The sequence below is a fragment of the Saccostrea echinata genome, unplaced genomic scaffold (genome assembly GCF_033153115.1).
Source record: "Saccostrea echinata isolate AGI-Se365-2 ecotype Australia unplaced genomic scaffold, CSIRO_AGI_Sech_v1 ptg000015l, whole genome shotgun sequence".
NCBI classification, from domain to species: Eukaryota; Metazoa; Mollusca; class Bivalvia; order Ostreida; family Ostreidae; genus Saccostrea; species Saccostrea echinata.
This window is the reverse complement of record NW_026889764.1, coordinates 5,344,442-5,360,373: the sequence shown is the minus strand read 5'-3', so window position 1 is coordinate 5,360,373 and position 15,932 is coordinate 5,344,442. Positions and strand designations below refer to the sequence as shown.

The 15,932-nt window shown below is 31.0% G+C and overlaps 2 protein-coding genes and 1 long non-coding RNA gene across 4 annotated transcripts in view; 1 reads left to right on the top strand and 2 right to left on the bottom strand.

Annotated features, from left to right (window-relative positions):
* The window catches only part of LOC133187441 (forkhead box protein P1-like), a 64,328-nt gene extending 51,250 nt beyond the window's left edge, over positions 1–13,078 (bottom strand). Inside the window, exons 1-2 of the mRNA XM_061322816.1 lie at positions 12,974–13,078; positions 2,799–2,896 (exon numbers count right to left, since the gene is read on the bottom strand). The gene's annotated coding sequence lies outside the window, so the exon portion shown is untranslated. The remainder of the gene's footprint in view (positions 1–2,798; positions 2,897–12,973) is intronic.
* LOC133187779 (uncharacterized) lies at positions 5,990–7,400 on the bottom strand. Its single transcript, XR_009721243.1, has 3 exons — positions 7,276–7,400; positions 6,574–6,642; positions 5,990–6,457 (listed from the first exon to the last, which is right to left on the bottom strand). It is a non-coding gene; the product is annotated as an uncharacterized LOC133187779 (long non-coding RNA).
* Positions 13,079–13,774: 696 nt separating the features above from the next.
* The window catches only part of LOC133187439 (S-adenosylmethionine sensor upstream of mTORC1-like), an 85,446-nt gene continuing 83,288 nt past the window's right edge, over positions 13,775–15,932 (top strand). For both annotated transcript variants that reach the window (XM_061322813.1, XM_061322812.1), the window contains exon 1: positions 13,775–13,943. The gene's annotated coding sequence lies outside the window, so the exon portion shown is untranslated. The remainder of the gene's footprint in view (positions 13,944–15,932) is intronic.

Sequence of the window (15,932 nt, the reverse complement as noted above, 5' to 3'; positions counted from 1 at the left end):
TTTTGTAGCTTATCAACAAGAAAAAAAAAACAATGCTAACATCATGCAGTCCTCTATTCAGTTGTCAGGGACATTTCATTAAGGACAATGAACCAGCCAGCATGCATATCACTGCACTCAATAATGTGTGTTAAATCAGATCATCACTGTTTACACAACTTTTATTACCTGTTATTGCTTATAAAAATTCTTGTCAGTGCAGTAATGTAAATTGGCCTGGACCCCCCTCCTTTTTTGTTGTGGACGTAACATATAAATCTTATATCTGTAAGGAAAGGATGCTCCTGTTTTTGCATTTCAGTATCATGCGATATTTCACTATCACTGAAATAGATGAAAACAATTTGTACTTTTCGTCCAATTACACACTTTTAACAAAATCATGGATATCAAAACTAACTTGGAAAATGGCCTTCAATATTTCCTTAGACAAAACATTTGTTCTGAGAGTGGAAAACTCTGAATGTTTGTGTTTTGCCAAAGGATATAATCCCTGCTTAAAAATCAATAACAGCTCCTAATAAAAGATATTAGATAAAACCCCGCTCAATGGTATGAAACAGTCAACATTGTACTTATATGTCATTTACAAAGAACACTAGGTAAATATTGGATAGGAGGATTGTTCACTGTTACAAGGGCAATATCCGCAGAAATATTTCTCAAAATCACAAAACTGTGTCTCAATCAGCACCAAATTACATGTGTGGTGATGTGTTTAATTATCCTCTGAGCTACTTTAAACTAAAATCCCTGATACTTTCTTGAAGTCAGAAGTATATAAAAATCATCCTTGTGAAATGAAATGATAAATTTTCATCACAAACAGCATGCAATAATTCATTACATAAGAATGAATCAAAAGCCTGAAAGGCTTCAATGACGTCGAAGAAGAAAAACAATTTCAAAAGATCATTTTGAATTTGAAGATAGCAATAAGTCAAGTGAGTGACCCAGGAGAAATAATAAAAAAAATAGTTTTAAACAAAATATCACAATTACAGTCTGGGGCCTTATGTCATGGTCCGAATGGAGCAGGGTTCGAATTGACCAGACACCGTCGAACATGTTTCATGCTAAATTCTTTTCAGTCAGTTGAAGAACTATGAAGGATTTCATAAATTTATATAATATTTTTTCTAATTGCCAATGTCAAAGCGTTGTATTAGTGATTGCATCTAAACTACAACCAAGACTGTTCTGTTACAATTACGATCGAGTTACGATCGGGTGTGGTATACGGTATACTGGGAAATGGAGGAAATAGAGAAATACAGTAATACTGGTCAACATCATCGGTTTTTAGGATAAAGTTGGTCAGAAGATTGTAAAAGTAAAGCTAAGATTTACAAATTCAATCTTTTCAGTCTTATAGTATTCGTGTTTATGTAATTTTGTAAATTATTTTACCGCCTGTTGGGTTGTTTGTGTTCCACGGTTATCGTTCCAAAATGTTATTCATGTCATTCGACGCACCTTTCTGTAGAAATTCATCCGCAACAACCATCACGTTTTTATTGTGTGAAAATAAAACATAATATCGTTGTTTTGTAAAAGAATTAATTGTAGATACAATTGATGCAATTTCATTTTCAAGCTATAATTATTCATTGTGAGCGTTTTAAAAGAAATTGGTTTATAGCTATTACTATTTTCTATTGCGGATGCATCCACTGACACATTCGGTCGCGTACATCCCTTGGCGATTTCACTTGGCCGATCGCTAGATGACGTTCGAGCTCCAAGAGCTCGACGTCATAAAAATTAAAATATTTACAATTAATTGATATCATAAAAGGTGGCATATCTACTTATATCTAAATATATTCATATACTGATCATGAAGAATACATTATCAAAAATATGAAACAGATTTAAAACAATTAAGAGCTCTTACATTTTTTTCCAAGCATCGTAAATAAGGGCTACAACTCTGCATTGCAACCATCAGATTCATTGAACAGTGTATTCTAAGGGGAATAACTCTGTAATTACTCTTCTGCACATCCCAATTAGAAATGCAGATCAAGATCTCATACTTCATTAATCTAAATGTTGCTAAATCAATGTCTTAATTATTTAGAGTGGATGACCAGGAGTTGATTGTCCATTCAGAGTTTGTTCTGAGATATATATTATGTAGATCTGCTAATATTTTTCTAACATGATATGCTATCAATTCTATTTCCCACAGGCACTTGGGGTATGCCCCCCCCCTTTTTTTTTCTTTTTAAATCTGGGGTCGAGTCACCTTTTTCCTATTTTTATATTCTAATATGCACTATATATTATCAATAATGTAGCTCTTTTGTCTCCATATGCTGTTTTTAAATATACCGTTTTCGACTGATACATAAAAAGAGAGAAAACAAAAATTTAGCCATTCCGCTTTGCCTATGAATAATAACTTTCAACAATAATAAGCTTCAAGTTTTCTGGCTTTTTTCTTTTTTTGGTACAAGCATGATAAGAATTCACAACACACAATTATATTTTAAAGTTTTTGAATGTACACTGATAAAAAGATTGTAAATGTACTGTATTGATCATCAACACCCACTCCCATCCCTTTCCCCTCTACTGAAAACAAAAACACATTTCAAACTGACACTATACCTTTAAACAAAGAATCAATATCAGACCTTATATCCTCAGAAACACACATTACACATCAGCCCAAAACAGAATTATTTTGTCTGTGCCTTATCGTCAGTTGTTTGGATTTATTCACTACAGTTAGTTTGGCATAAAACAAACTTTTCTGGGTGGTTTTTTCCAACAAAAAAGTAAACAAATACCTTTCAAACAGAACAACCCTTCTCTTGACATAGGCTGGATTATTTTTACCACAAGATTCAATGTGACCACGCTCTTGTACTCACTCTGTTTGCCATGCCTGAAAACATGCAATAAAATATTACTAAAGTGTATAGAAATTATAGTGAAAATTTACTTGTAAATTAATCTTTGTACAATAATGTCAAATATTATACTGCATTAAAATTTAATTTATATGTTGTGTAACAACTGAATCCTTATAGTTCAGTCCTAATTTTTTTGTTTTTGTAAATTTATATCAGCTACAATCAATGGTAAAACAAAGGGCACATAATTCATAGCAAAAAATGTTTGGGCATTCATCTTTATTTTGTGCTTGGGCAAAACCTTCCCAGCTTAATGTACAGATTTTCAAATATTTAATAAAGTAATGTCTTTACCTCCATTAATCATTGAATAAAAAGAAATAAAATAAAATTTTACAAAAACACAATTTACCATTTTGACAGTTGTGCTTGATGTTGCCACTCAGTATTGCAGAGAGTGTATATTCTGTCGTCCTTTATACAGTATTTTGACAACAGTTAAACAATATACACTAATAAATAAATTTAAAAAAATTCTGGCCATTTTGATTCATTTTGGTAGCAGTAACAAAATATCACTTCAAAAATACCAATTATTACCAGTATAGTACATGTATTAATTGTATCATATTTTGTGATGGTCAAGTGGCAAGTTGTTCTTCAGAGGCCATGCAGATAGTGCAGCTGGTAGGAAACTGGTATGTCCTAGAAAGGTTTGAACCCTGATTTGGTATCTTACAATTCCTTTCTAAAAATGTGTCAGTCTCAAAGAGATTATGACATCCACTACTAGCTTCATAATACTCATGACTTACCAGGCATAAATTAGAGACCATGTGGTATATATATGTTACAGAATCCCAGTAATTTTCCTATCCCTTCCCATGGAGGACTCATACTAGATCTATGTCACCTGAATATTTACAACACTTCTTTATGCAATATTAGTATGCTGTGTGGAATTCTTTTTTGGGGGGAACTAAACCATATGATGCAAATATTAAGTCTATTAAATAAAAAGGAAATTTACATACAGATTTATTTCACAACAGATATATTCTGGAGAAAATAATGCATATATTATAATAAACCTGTTATATCTTTCATGTCTATATTGGCTTCAACATTGCATAAGAATATATAACTTGCACACCCTAAAAATGAATGCATTTTATTAGATTTCCCTGTTAAAGAAGAATGTTGTTTCATGTTTGTAAGATATTTTTAATCTAATTTATTCAAATCAATTCATCTGTCAAATCAGAATGACAAACTTTCATCATGAATTTTCTTCATTTTACATATGTGTTTTAATGACATTTATTTATATATAAAGGTGGCGTTCAGAATTAATTCAAATGTTTTTATACACAGCTGACAACTTAGTAACCATTATGTAATTCTACAAAAATTCAGTGCAATAAAGTTACAATTAAAGCATCAAATGACTTCAGTTTTTTTTTTCTCTCTTTTCTTTCACATTTTACTCGTGTAATGTTTTCATACTTGAATGTGAAAAATAATTTACACATAAAGGCTGGTATTCCTCTTCTCTCTTTATATAATGTGAACTCTTAAATATTTGAATGTAAAAAGACCCAAGTATCGTGTTCAATGTCAAAGGAAACATTTCGTCTAAACAATATGTCCCCGGATTATTATTTGTAGAGGTCAGTGAAAAATAAAAAAGGAATAAATAGCTATAGATCAAACCAGCTTTTTAAAGTTGAGAGCAGTATGTTTGTTATTATTTTTATTTCAACCATTGGTTACGAAGAATTAATTTACTCTTGTTTGGACTTTATTTACAATTATAAGTAGGAACTTGCAAATATATGTTTAAATCCCAACAGTTAACACAACAGAAAGACTCTTATGTGAAAACTTTAAGTATCAAAACCTATGCACAAGAAATGCTAATAATTTTCATCATCTTTAAAATTAAAACCCTAAAAATAATTACTAAGATATAATTGGAATTCTTTCCAATTCATGCAACACTGTGTATTGACTTCCATTTTATCACAGCACCTTGTGAAAAATCTAGAACCGCATCAAAAAAATATATAATCACTGTTCTACAGCCCTCGGCTGTTTGTCTGACTGTGTAATATACTGCACCACAGGTCAGACATAAAAGACCAATTCACTAGGTCATGAAAATCTGCCACCACAAAGAAGTGAAGGGGGGGGGGGGGGGTGGTGGTAGAAAAAGAACAGTAAGGTAACATTTAGACAGTGTTTCCTTGTGTTGATTAATTAAACTTAATCACCTGGAAGTCTGAGCATTATATAGTATAACTGCCAACTTAATATCTGTCAAATTTGTCTCATGTTTTACATGAATGCATAATCATCTGATAATATTGATGTATGAATGAAAAAAGACGAATCTGTCAGAAAAACAAAATGATCTACACATTAGGTTCAGTAACTCCCTGATCTTTTACTGATAAAAGTTCACAGATTTATTAAAGAAATCTACTAAAAGTACTAACCCATATCGAAAATGAATACAAAAATAATACAAGAAAAAAATACTAAAATAATACAAAAAAAGTATATTTTTAATGACCAAATTTGGAACCCTCTAAATCTTGGTTCCAATTTAGGTCAAAAATAATTGACTTTTTAAAAGCCAAACACAGAAAAATATATTTTTAATATACTTTATTTTTTCGAAATAATACAGAAATGATACACATGACCTGTAAAAACGTATTGTTTTTGTACTTTTGTATTATTTCTCTATTTTCCTCTCCAAAGTATAAAAATAATACAGTCCATAGAAAAGTATAGAAAAAATACAGAATGTATTAATTTTGTATTAGCATATATTATTTTTGTATTTTTTCACCTTTAAGAATTAAAATACAAAAAAAATATAGAATATATTAATTTTGTATCACATATATTATTTTTGTATTTTTTCATCTGGAACAATTAAAAGTACAAAAAAGATATAAAATATGAAAATAATACAGTACACAAAAAAGTATGAAAAAAATATAGAATGTATTAATTTTGTATAAATATGTATTGTTTTTGTATTTTTATCAGCATGAAGGATTGTATTTCAAAAATATCAAAAAAGTACAAGAATGATAGACAAAAAATACATTTAAATGCTTAAAATAATACAAAACAGAGTTTTAAAAACTACAAAAATGATCATGGGCAAAAATTGTTATTTGAAGAAAAGGGGTTGGAGATTGAGGTTCTTAATAGCATCTATTGATTGTTATTCAAAAATCTTTTATTTATTTGAAATATTTGTTAAATAACAATTTTAGTAACTCAGTCAGATTACCTTAAATGTACAAATAGCTAATTAAAAAGTAATTAATGTGGCCAGGCTACTGATTCAGCTACCAATTCTAGTCTTGATCTTTCTTTTTACATATAATCTGCTCTTCAATAGTCTTGATATTTTTCACAAGTTTAACTAATCCTGTTTTCTTTGTACTTTTACCAACTGTTTCGATCTCTCTGCTTTGCTGTTTCTTTTGTATGGAAAAAGTAGAGGAGTGTTTACTTTGTTGCAGAAGTCCATCTTCAAATCACACAACCTGTCATCTCATCTGACTTCATCACTGTGAAATATAGAACAGAATGATATAATAATAAAATTTAATGAACCATTACCTCAACAAAACACACATTTTCACATCCAAAATAATTCTCTATAGATTTTGTTTAGCTCACACACCTGCAATACTTTCTTGAGAGGGATCTTCTTCCTCCATGACTAATCAGCTTTTCTTCAATGTTCTGCTGACTGAAATTAACAATAATTATAAATTGAAATTCCAAAAGATCCAGCGGAGTTCACCAAATTCCATACAATTGTACCATTGAAATTACTTTTCTTTAATCTGGGGTGTTTCTTAGGGGACAACCATTTGATTTGACAATCTGGAGAAGAAAAAGGGGGGGGGGGGACTGATTTATATAATATTTTTTAAAAAATATTTGTTATAAACAATCTGTCCTTGAAAACGTTGAAAGAGTAAACAAAATGTGTGCCACAATGTTATTTAAATAAACTGCCCCCCCCCCCCCGAACCCAACCTACCCCCCCCCCCTCGAAAAAATTTGAGTTTATACAAATTACAGAATTGTTTTTGAAGGGAAAATAAATAATTCGTCTCTGGTAAACTTGAAAAAATTAGAATGAATTAGAAATAGGAAGCCAAAGGCTTGAAAATTACCCCCATCTTCCACCCCTCCCTCCCCAATCAAAATTTATCACAAAAACCCTTGTTCCCCACATGGCCAATAACCGTACTATTTTATCTTTCTACAATACTACAAAATGGGTAAAAAAGGCATTCTTTGTTCCTCTATCTTTGTACTAAGTTATTATTTAAAAAACTTAAACTTTAATGTGCTAAAATATACATAATCTTACCGCAACTGTCGTTGTTTACACCAGAAAAGTCCGGATATGATGCCTAAAAAACGTCAGTCTCCTTATGTATTTGCTTTCCTTGGTTCATATATATGATCCTGTGTACCATGATTATGCTGAACTTCTGTTTTTCGATCCATTTTACTTGCGAGCAAATGAGAGTTTATTCAAAATCACCTCCAGCTTTCTCAACACGTCCCGGGAAGAATTTTCAAAATGGCGTGGGTGAAATATTGTTGACCAATCAGAGAACAGTACGGAAGAGTTTTAAAATCTGACCAATCATATTGTGTCATATATACGAAAATTACCGATGTTGAGATCGGAACAGTTAGAGAAAACATATTTACATGGTTTTAAATATCTTGAATCAATTGAACAAACCTAAAATTATGTTAGAAAAAAACGATGTTCAATTTAATCATCAGAATCATTTTTTTATTCCTTACGGAATTTACCGATTACGAAACATCGTTATTTCCGGTCATCATTTCCGCTGAGAGCAGCCATTTTTATATTCAAGTTGACCTGTGAAGTAGACCATAAAGTTCAAATATAATGATCAAAACGAGCAGGAGATACATAATATATAGCCTTTTTGACGGACAGCTTAACTCATACATACGGTACCAGAGATTGAAATAATGTTTAACAACTATCCTTTACACCAATTTCACAACATTTTCTATATTATTTTATGATATTCTTTCGTAATAATTTCTTATTTATTTTTTTTTTTAAAGCGGATAATTAAATAGTTCTATTCCATGTAATTGTAATACGTACTGAATTAAATATAATGTATACTAAATTGAGTTGTATAGTCAAGAAAACATCGTAGGTACTGTAATTAGTGGAACTCTCCATGTTGTTTGTTTTTGTTTTTTGGTTGGGATGTGTTTTCACGGGTAAATCATGAACTATTTCTTTGAGTAGTATAACATGTACTCGTCTATTGTAAGCCTGCAGGTGGCCACCTGTGCTGTTGGCGATAGTGTAAACACTCGGTTGTAAACACGCTGTAAAATTTTCAACACAAAAAGAAAGTCTGAAACTCTGAAACTTCAAAATTTACCGCGTGTTTACAACTATCATGTACAGCATAGGTGTTCCCTTAGACGTATCTATCTCTTTCCAAATGACAATTTCACACCTAGTAAAGACGTTTTAAAAATGAAATTGTTTAGTTAACAAATTTAAACTACTGAAATTTTCTGTTCTAAATAGCAATTAAATGTAAATAGTATAAAAGCAACCTTTATAGCAGTGGTCTTAATTAATAAAATCTGAGAAAAAATATTAATTCCAACAGACTTATTGCAAGGACATTCTGTAAATTTTCCTAAGTTCAAAGAAATACAAATTTCAGTAAAAGAAAACACTAAGTCCAAAATAAATATAAAAAAAATACATACTGACTGTATAGTATTTTTTGAAAAATTATTAAGTCCAAATTTAATACAAAAATAATACAGACTAACTGTATGTAATTTTCTGTAAAATTACTAAGTTCAATTTTAATACAAAAATAATACAGATTAACTGTATGTAATTTTCTGTAAAATTACTAAGTTCAATTTTAATACAGAAAAAATACACTTGAAAAAAACTAAGTCCACAAAAATACAAAAATGATATACTGAAAATAATCTAAGTCCCAAAAAATACAGAAATAATACCCCGTAAAAAATCAAAGTCAGATTTTAATACAAAAATAATCTACCTATTTGTTGGTGATACAAAAATAATATATTTTTTCTGTATTAATTTTAAACAATATGAAAATGATTGTATTAAAAATATATTAAAAATATACTTTTATGTATTATTTTTTGATATGGGAACATTCATTTACATCATTCAATCAAATAGGTTCAATGAAGTTTCTAATTAACTTTTCAAGTACTGTTGAATATTGATAATGAATAGATTATTTAAAGCTTATTCACTTCAGGTTACCTGGTAATATTTATATGAAAGTGAAGAAAATGATTGTTCAATTTGTTTGAGAGTAACAACAAATGCACATATCAATCAACTACTTATTAATAATTTACAGTAAAACAATTGCCCATATTGAACATGCTTATAATGAATTTACGTTTATAGCAAAATGATTTCTTACTCCCCTTGGTTTTGAATAGTATTATGAACTAATTCACAGATAAAACAAATTAAGTTTATAATGATCGAAGCAAAATTGTCTGTAATCCTGGCACTTTGCTATAAGTGTGTTTTACTCTAATACCTTAAAATTCTTTACAATCAAGATGGGTTCATGATATTAAAATGCTTCCACCCCACCTGCAGTCAGTTATTTAACAGTGCACATCTTTCTTTTATTTTCATTCAATAAAAGACACTCTTAGACTGGAATTTGCAGTATCCATATCAGAAAAACACAAACCAATACAAAGAATTGATTTTCTCTAGAGTTTACCAGTACTTCAGATTTTATTTAAAATCTGTAGGAGGAGCACTAATTTGAAATAATTCTAAAGATTTTTCTTAATCTATTAATCATGACAACATATTGTTCATGGAAATCATTGGGCAGAAATAGGTTAACCTGATGTTTTCTACACTTCTATTTGGGATTATTCAAATCAGAACAAAACTGTAGGAGGATGGAGGAGCATTTTGAAAATCATTCATTCAAGAATTTTATGTACCTTGATTTAGTCTCTTCATTTGTACCAGATTTTATTCAGATTATACCAAAACTGTAGGAGGGGTTTCTCCATTCCTTTCTGAATTAATATTCTATTTTTTGTAAATATGACACCACCTGTTATCCAAATTAAGAATTGTTATATATAGAGAATTTTATGAGCATTATAATATAGTCTTACATCTCACACTATGAAGTGGTATGTACTAATCTATGGCAGAGAGCAAAATTAACAAGAGGCTCATGGGCCACAGTGCTCACCTGGGTTACTAATGGCCCTTCTTGTTCATCAGCAGATTCTTTTCCCAATATGTTGCCATGTAAAACTTGATCACAAATTGTAACTCTACCCTATCCTTTGGGGTCATAATTTGAACAAACTTGAATCTACACTATCTGAGGATGCTTCTTTGTAAATATGACTAAAAATGACTGCAATTCCTGAGATAAAAAAGATTTTAAAAATTTTTTCCTATGTATTCCTATTTAAAACTTTAACTGCCCATTGTGGCTCCAACCTACTCCAGGGGTCATGATTTGAATAAACTTGAATGTACACAACCTGATGATGCTTCCATATAAATATGATTTATCATGGTTTTCCTATTCTTGAGAAGAAAACTTTTACAGATTTTTTCTATTTATACCCATGTATAAACTTTGATTAACATAGTGGCACACCCTACCCTATGAGTTTAACAAACTTGAATCTACACTACCTATGGATGCTTTCATATGAATATGACTGATCATGGCTTTGCTGTTCTTGAGAAAAATATTTACAAAAATTTTTTCCTATTTATACCTATGTTAAATTCTGTGGCCCAACCCTAAACCCAGGGGTCATGATTTGAACAAATTTGAATCTACTCTATGTCAGGAAGCTTTCACATAATTTCATCTTTACTGATCTAGTGGATCTTGAGAAGAGTATTTTTAAATGACCCCTCCCAATATTTAATTTTTCTTCATTATCTCCCCTTGGAAGAGGGTGTGGCCAATCATTTGAATAAACTTGAATCCCCTTTACCCAAGGATACTGTGTGCCAAGATTGGTTGAAATTGGACCAGTGGTTCAGGAGAAGATGAAATTGTAAAAAAAAAAAAAATTACAATGCCGATGACAACAACAACAGACAATGGACAAATTTTGATCAGAAAAGCCCACTTGAGCCTTCAGTTCAGGTGAGCTAAAAGTTAGTGGGTTTAAAAATTCAATTTCAATTTTTAAATACAGTTGAACTTCGGTATCTCTAACACAGATATCTCGAATATCATGGATATGTCAAAGTGATTTCGAAGTCCCAACTACTTATTTGTTATTCTTTAAGTATTTTACCCTGGATATCTCAAATCCTCAGATGTCTCAAAGTTTTTTCTCTGTCCCACTGAGTTCGAAATAACGAAATTTGACTGTATTGCCGTGAATAAATCAAATTTGTTTTATTTTCCATACGATATTTTTCAGATGTAATTTTAGAAACAGATTTTTAGCCAATCAAAATGCAAGAACATATTCTGCCAGAGATTAGTACTGATACATACTTTTACATGGTTTGAGACAAATTTTCCAGTTGGCGAGCAGCGTTTTGATGCTGTTTATTCGCCAGCTGTATCAATATGAAACTTACTGATATATATCTTCACCAATAAGAATATTTTTTATAGATTCTGTATATCTGTTGTAAAACAAAATTAGTTCACATAAGTGATGTAAATTAATTATTATATGTATTTCATATTTCTTTTTATATTTAAAATTTTAATTATACATTAAAATGATTTCAAACAAAAAGCCGTAAGTAAAACAGAAAAAATAGTCTGATCTATTTTTTCCATATCGATATTTCGACACACATAATGATATTGATACACATTTTATCATCACATAGAATATGATATTTTTATGGATATTTCGATATATCATCCAAGCCCTACTGAAAATAAGTTGTAAAATCAGTGTTAATGAAATTTTCACGTGTATTAAGATAACTTGGAATCATCTTCCTATAGCTGTACTTCATAAAGTAAAAATATAAATTTATATCTTTTTTAAAAGGAGAAATGGTTCAATCTCTAATCTATGAACACTTTAATTACACTGAAATATATATATATATATATGGATAGATAGATAGATAGATAGATAGATAGAATCAGCACATATGAATAATCCCAAATCTTGCTTGCAAAATTCTTAAAATAACAACAGTAAATGTTATTTATTGTCTATAAAAGTGAAATTAAATTTGCAACCAATAAGCTCCAAGATGATAGATAAAAAAAAAAAATTGCTTCAATGATGAGCATTATTATCATCAATAATTTAAAATAGATTTATTCATTTCAATGAAATGTTGAGTGCAGGCAGTTTGCTGTTTGTTTTCATCACTACTTGTAAATATTACTAAATAAGGAAGAAAACTCTGTTAATAATATTTCAACATTCTGGCATGTCATATCCTTTAATCCAAAACTACTGCACAGAAACGTGCAAATCAATGCACGAATGTTAGATATACACCTTTTACAATTTAGTTGTAAATATAATATTTGTTAAGATCAATATATTATACGAAATGTTGTAGTGATTTAATACAATAATTCTGTTGCTAAGTTCCTGTGTAATTAAATAATCGACAGTTGTTTGTTTGTTGCAGTCTCCGCCATAAACACATGAAATATTCATTGCGTTAATCGATTATCGTGTGATGAAAAGCCTACATCATCATTTTTTCTCATTCATAAGTATAATCAAATTAACAGAAAATGCACTGAAATATATTTTCCTTGAAATCAGTCTTTGGCGCTCTGAGCCCCGTCCCTCCGGAAGCGCACCTGCCTGGGCGCCTGGATGTTGCATGTGAGCGCGAGGGAACACATGTGCGCTATGTTTACATTTACTGACCAACATATTGGTACTATGAGGTCACGACTCGTTTTATGAATGCCACACTTTTAGAAAAATTAACAACTAAAATAAAATGTCCAATTATTTTCATAATTGCAACAAAAACATAACCTTACCTCCAAAAAATTGTAAAGTTCTTTATTCACCACAGATAATGCTGTTGAAATTATCATGCATGCAAACAGCACACTTTTTTGCCGGGGCTAATCACAATCGTAAATAAAAACATATTCATACGCGTGAACATCTGTCTAACGGAAGCTAGTTATCTACTGTGTGTCAGAATGATAAATCTGATTGTATGATTCTAAAAAAAACTAAGTGAATAGTCTTTCCTTTTGTAATTAAACTCAAGTCAAAATTGATATACTTTATTATTCTTAATCCATTTTTCCGCGCAAAGACACTTTGTTATTTAAAGTAGCAACACGGTTCGATCCAGGTGACGTCACAGCACCTGCTGGGTAAACAGTGAAAAAACAAACAAAGGCAGACGGATGAGGCGAAGTTTTGTGAAGCGTTATCAAAAGATGAAAAACATTAAATGTTGGTGGAAAAATTGCCAATAATGAATACGGTATAACAGTGTATAAAAATACGTGAAAGAAACTTTGCAAACCACATGGTCTTATTAAAAAATTAGAAATAAAGCACGTTTTTTAAATAAAAATATAGTTTGCATTTTTGCGCACATATAATAATAATTCACTAATCAACATATTCATTCATTATCTCTTCATATATATATATATATATACATACTGGAAAAAATAGAATGGGCAAAAATATTTATTTTAATTTCACGTCTCTAATTTCCGGAATTCTGCAAGTTGTCGTCGTATATTTTTCCAATACACAACACACTTACTTTCATTTTCACTTAATTCAAGGCAACGTTGTCGACAAACAATCCTAAAAGTTTCTGTTAAGCAGAAAAAATGGTGTTAAACATGGTATACGAGTAGTTCTCAAATGAAAGAAATGATTTTGTTCTTCGACATTGCTAGTAGGAGTCCTCTATATTATTTGTGAAAAATGATAAACAAAACAAAACAAACGAACATGCTATAAAAACATATTTATAAGGTAAGTATTTTAATTGAGGACAGAAGTTGAGCAATTTGTGTGAGTTTTTTGTTGTGTATAACATGGCCGTAGGAACCCGGGGGACACGGGGGGGGGGGACGTGCCCCCCGATAATTTTGCTGATATATAGATTACTATAGTAAACATAGATACTATATGCTTGTGCCCCCTCAACTCAATAAAAAACGTCCTTTTATTTTTTTTTTTTTTTTTTTTTGCTTGTCAGGAAAATTTTGGTAGTGCCCACTCAACTGTCAACTGAAAAATGTATGGCTGTGCCCCCCCCCCCCCCCCCCCCCAACTGAAATTGTTTCCTACGGGCCTGAGTGTAGAACTGTTCCGCGTACATACTATCTCAAGTCATCATAATCAAGTAACTAGTACATAGCTTTTAAATGGGTTACTGTCGTTTCGCCGCAGAACCAGAATGCCCCATGTTTAAATCACGAGCGCCCCAAATAAGCGTCCCAAATGTTATTGTCCGATCTAACACTGTAACATGGCACTCTTTATGTATTAACATGAATCACTTAAGATATTTTTTGAACATTTCATTTGAACCTCTGTTGCTCTGGCTTATGTTTAGTTGTATATAGTTGTACATAATATTCTTTCATAATTGACCAAGTGTATGACTTCCCTCCAATTAAAATCTCATAATTATTCGTTATCACATTGTAGTAAAAAAATTGTTGACAAACTGTTCATTTCTTTGGGATTGTTTGAGATGGAATTGTCTTCACTGTTAGATAAGTGGTAAATCCATTTTCATAAAAATTTCAGTATATGTATTGAGGTAATCGTGGTAATCCTAACACATGTGTTCCCAAGCAATCAAGGTAATCCTTACACTTGTGTTCCCAAGCAATCCCAGTAATCTCAACACTTGTATTCCCAAGCAGTCCCAGTAATCCCAACACTTGTGTTCCCAAGCAATCCTGGTAATCCCAACACTTGTATTCCCAAATAATCCCAGTAATCCCAACACTTGTGTTCCCAAGCAATCGACTCTGAGGTAATCCTAAAACTTGTGTTCCCAAGCAATTGAGGTAATCCTTACACTTGTGTTCCCAAGCAATCCCAGTAATATCAACACTTGTGTTCCCAAGCAATCCCAGTTAATCCCAACACTTGTATTTCCAAGCAATCCTGATAATTCCAACACTTGTGTTCACAAGCAAATTGTCCAGATTAATGAAGTGTCCAGATAATTCAAACAGACCTTTTATAATTGGTAGATATTAGTGTTTGAAACTCACCATAAAATTAGCTAGACATGCAGGGCTGATTGTTTATAAAATTTGTTAGCCCTGCCAAAGATCTACTAGCCTGAGATAATAATTTCATTTTTTCAAAAATTATTTTTTTACATGAGTAGTTTCATTAGCAGCCTTGCAGTTGGCAAGTGGCAAACCTTAAAATTAAGTTGACTGTTCAAAAGAGGACTCCTATTATTTATTAAAGCGATTGTGTGACTAGGACTTGTTCAGCATAACTGTTCTGCCATTTGGCTTGTTACACTTCACTACCAGAACAATCGGTCCATTTAGGACATATTTATCAATGTAAATTTTTAATTAGTGGCAATTTTAACACGTCCAGTCGAATGCAGATACAAGCAGATTTGTTCACCCACAGCAAAATTTATGCATCTTGTGCATTTGCACATAGTTATTTCAAACACTGTAGATATAATAAAATATTGTAAATATTCTTCTGGAAGGTTAAGTGTCTTGATTATTGGATCCTGGATTGATGAGGCTCCATGCAGATATAAAATTAAATATCTTGTCTCCTCATATGTCCTCTTTTGCAGAGATAAAAATAATGGAAATTGTGTCCCCAATTTATTTGCAACCAAGTTTATTATGGCATGTCAAATAGGAGCATTAATTAGTCAAATTTTACTAATTCAAAAGATGACATAACTCCAAATTTACAAAACTATTACAAGCTAATCTTAGAAGAAGCAAAGACTTTCATGTGGAG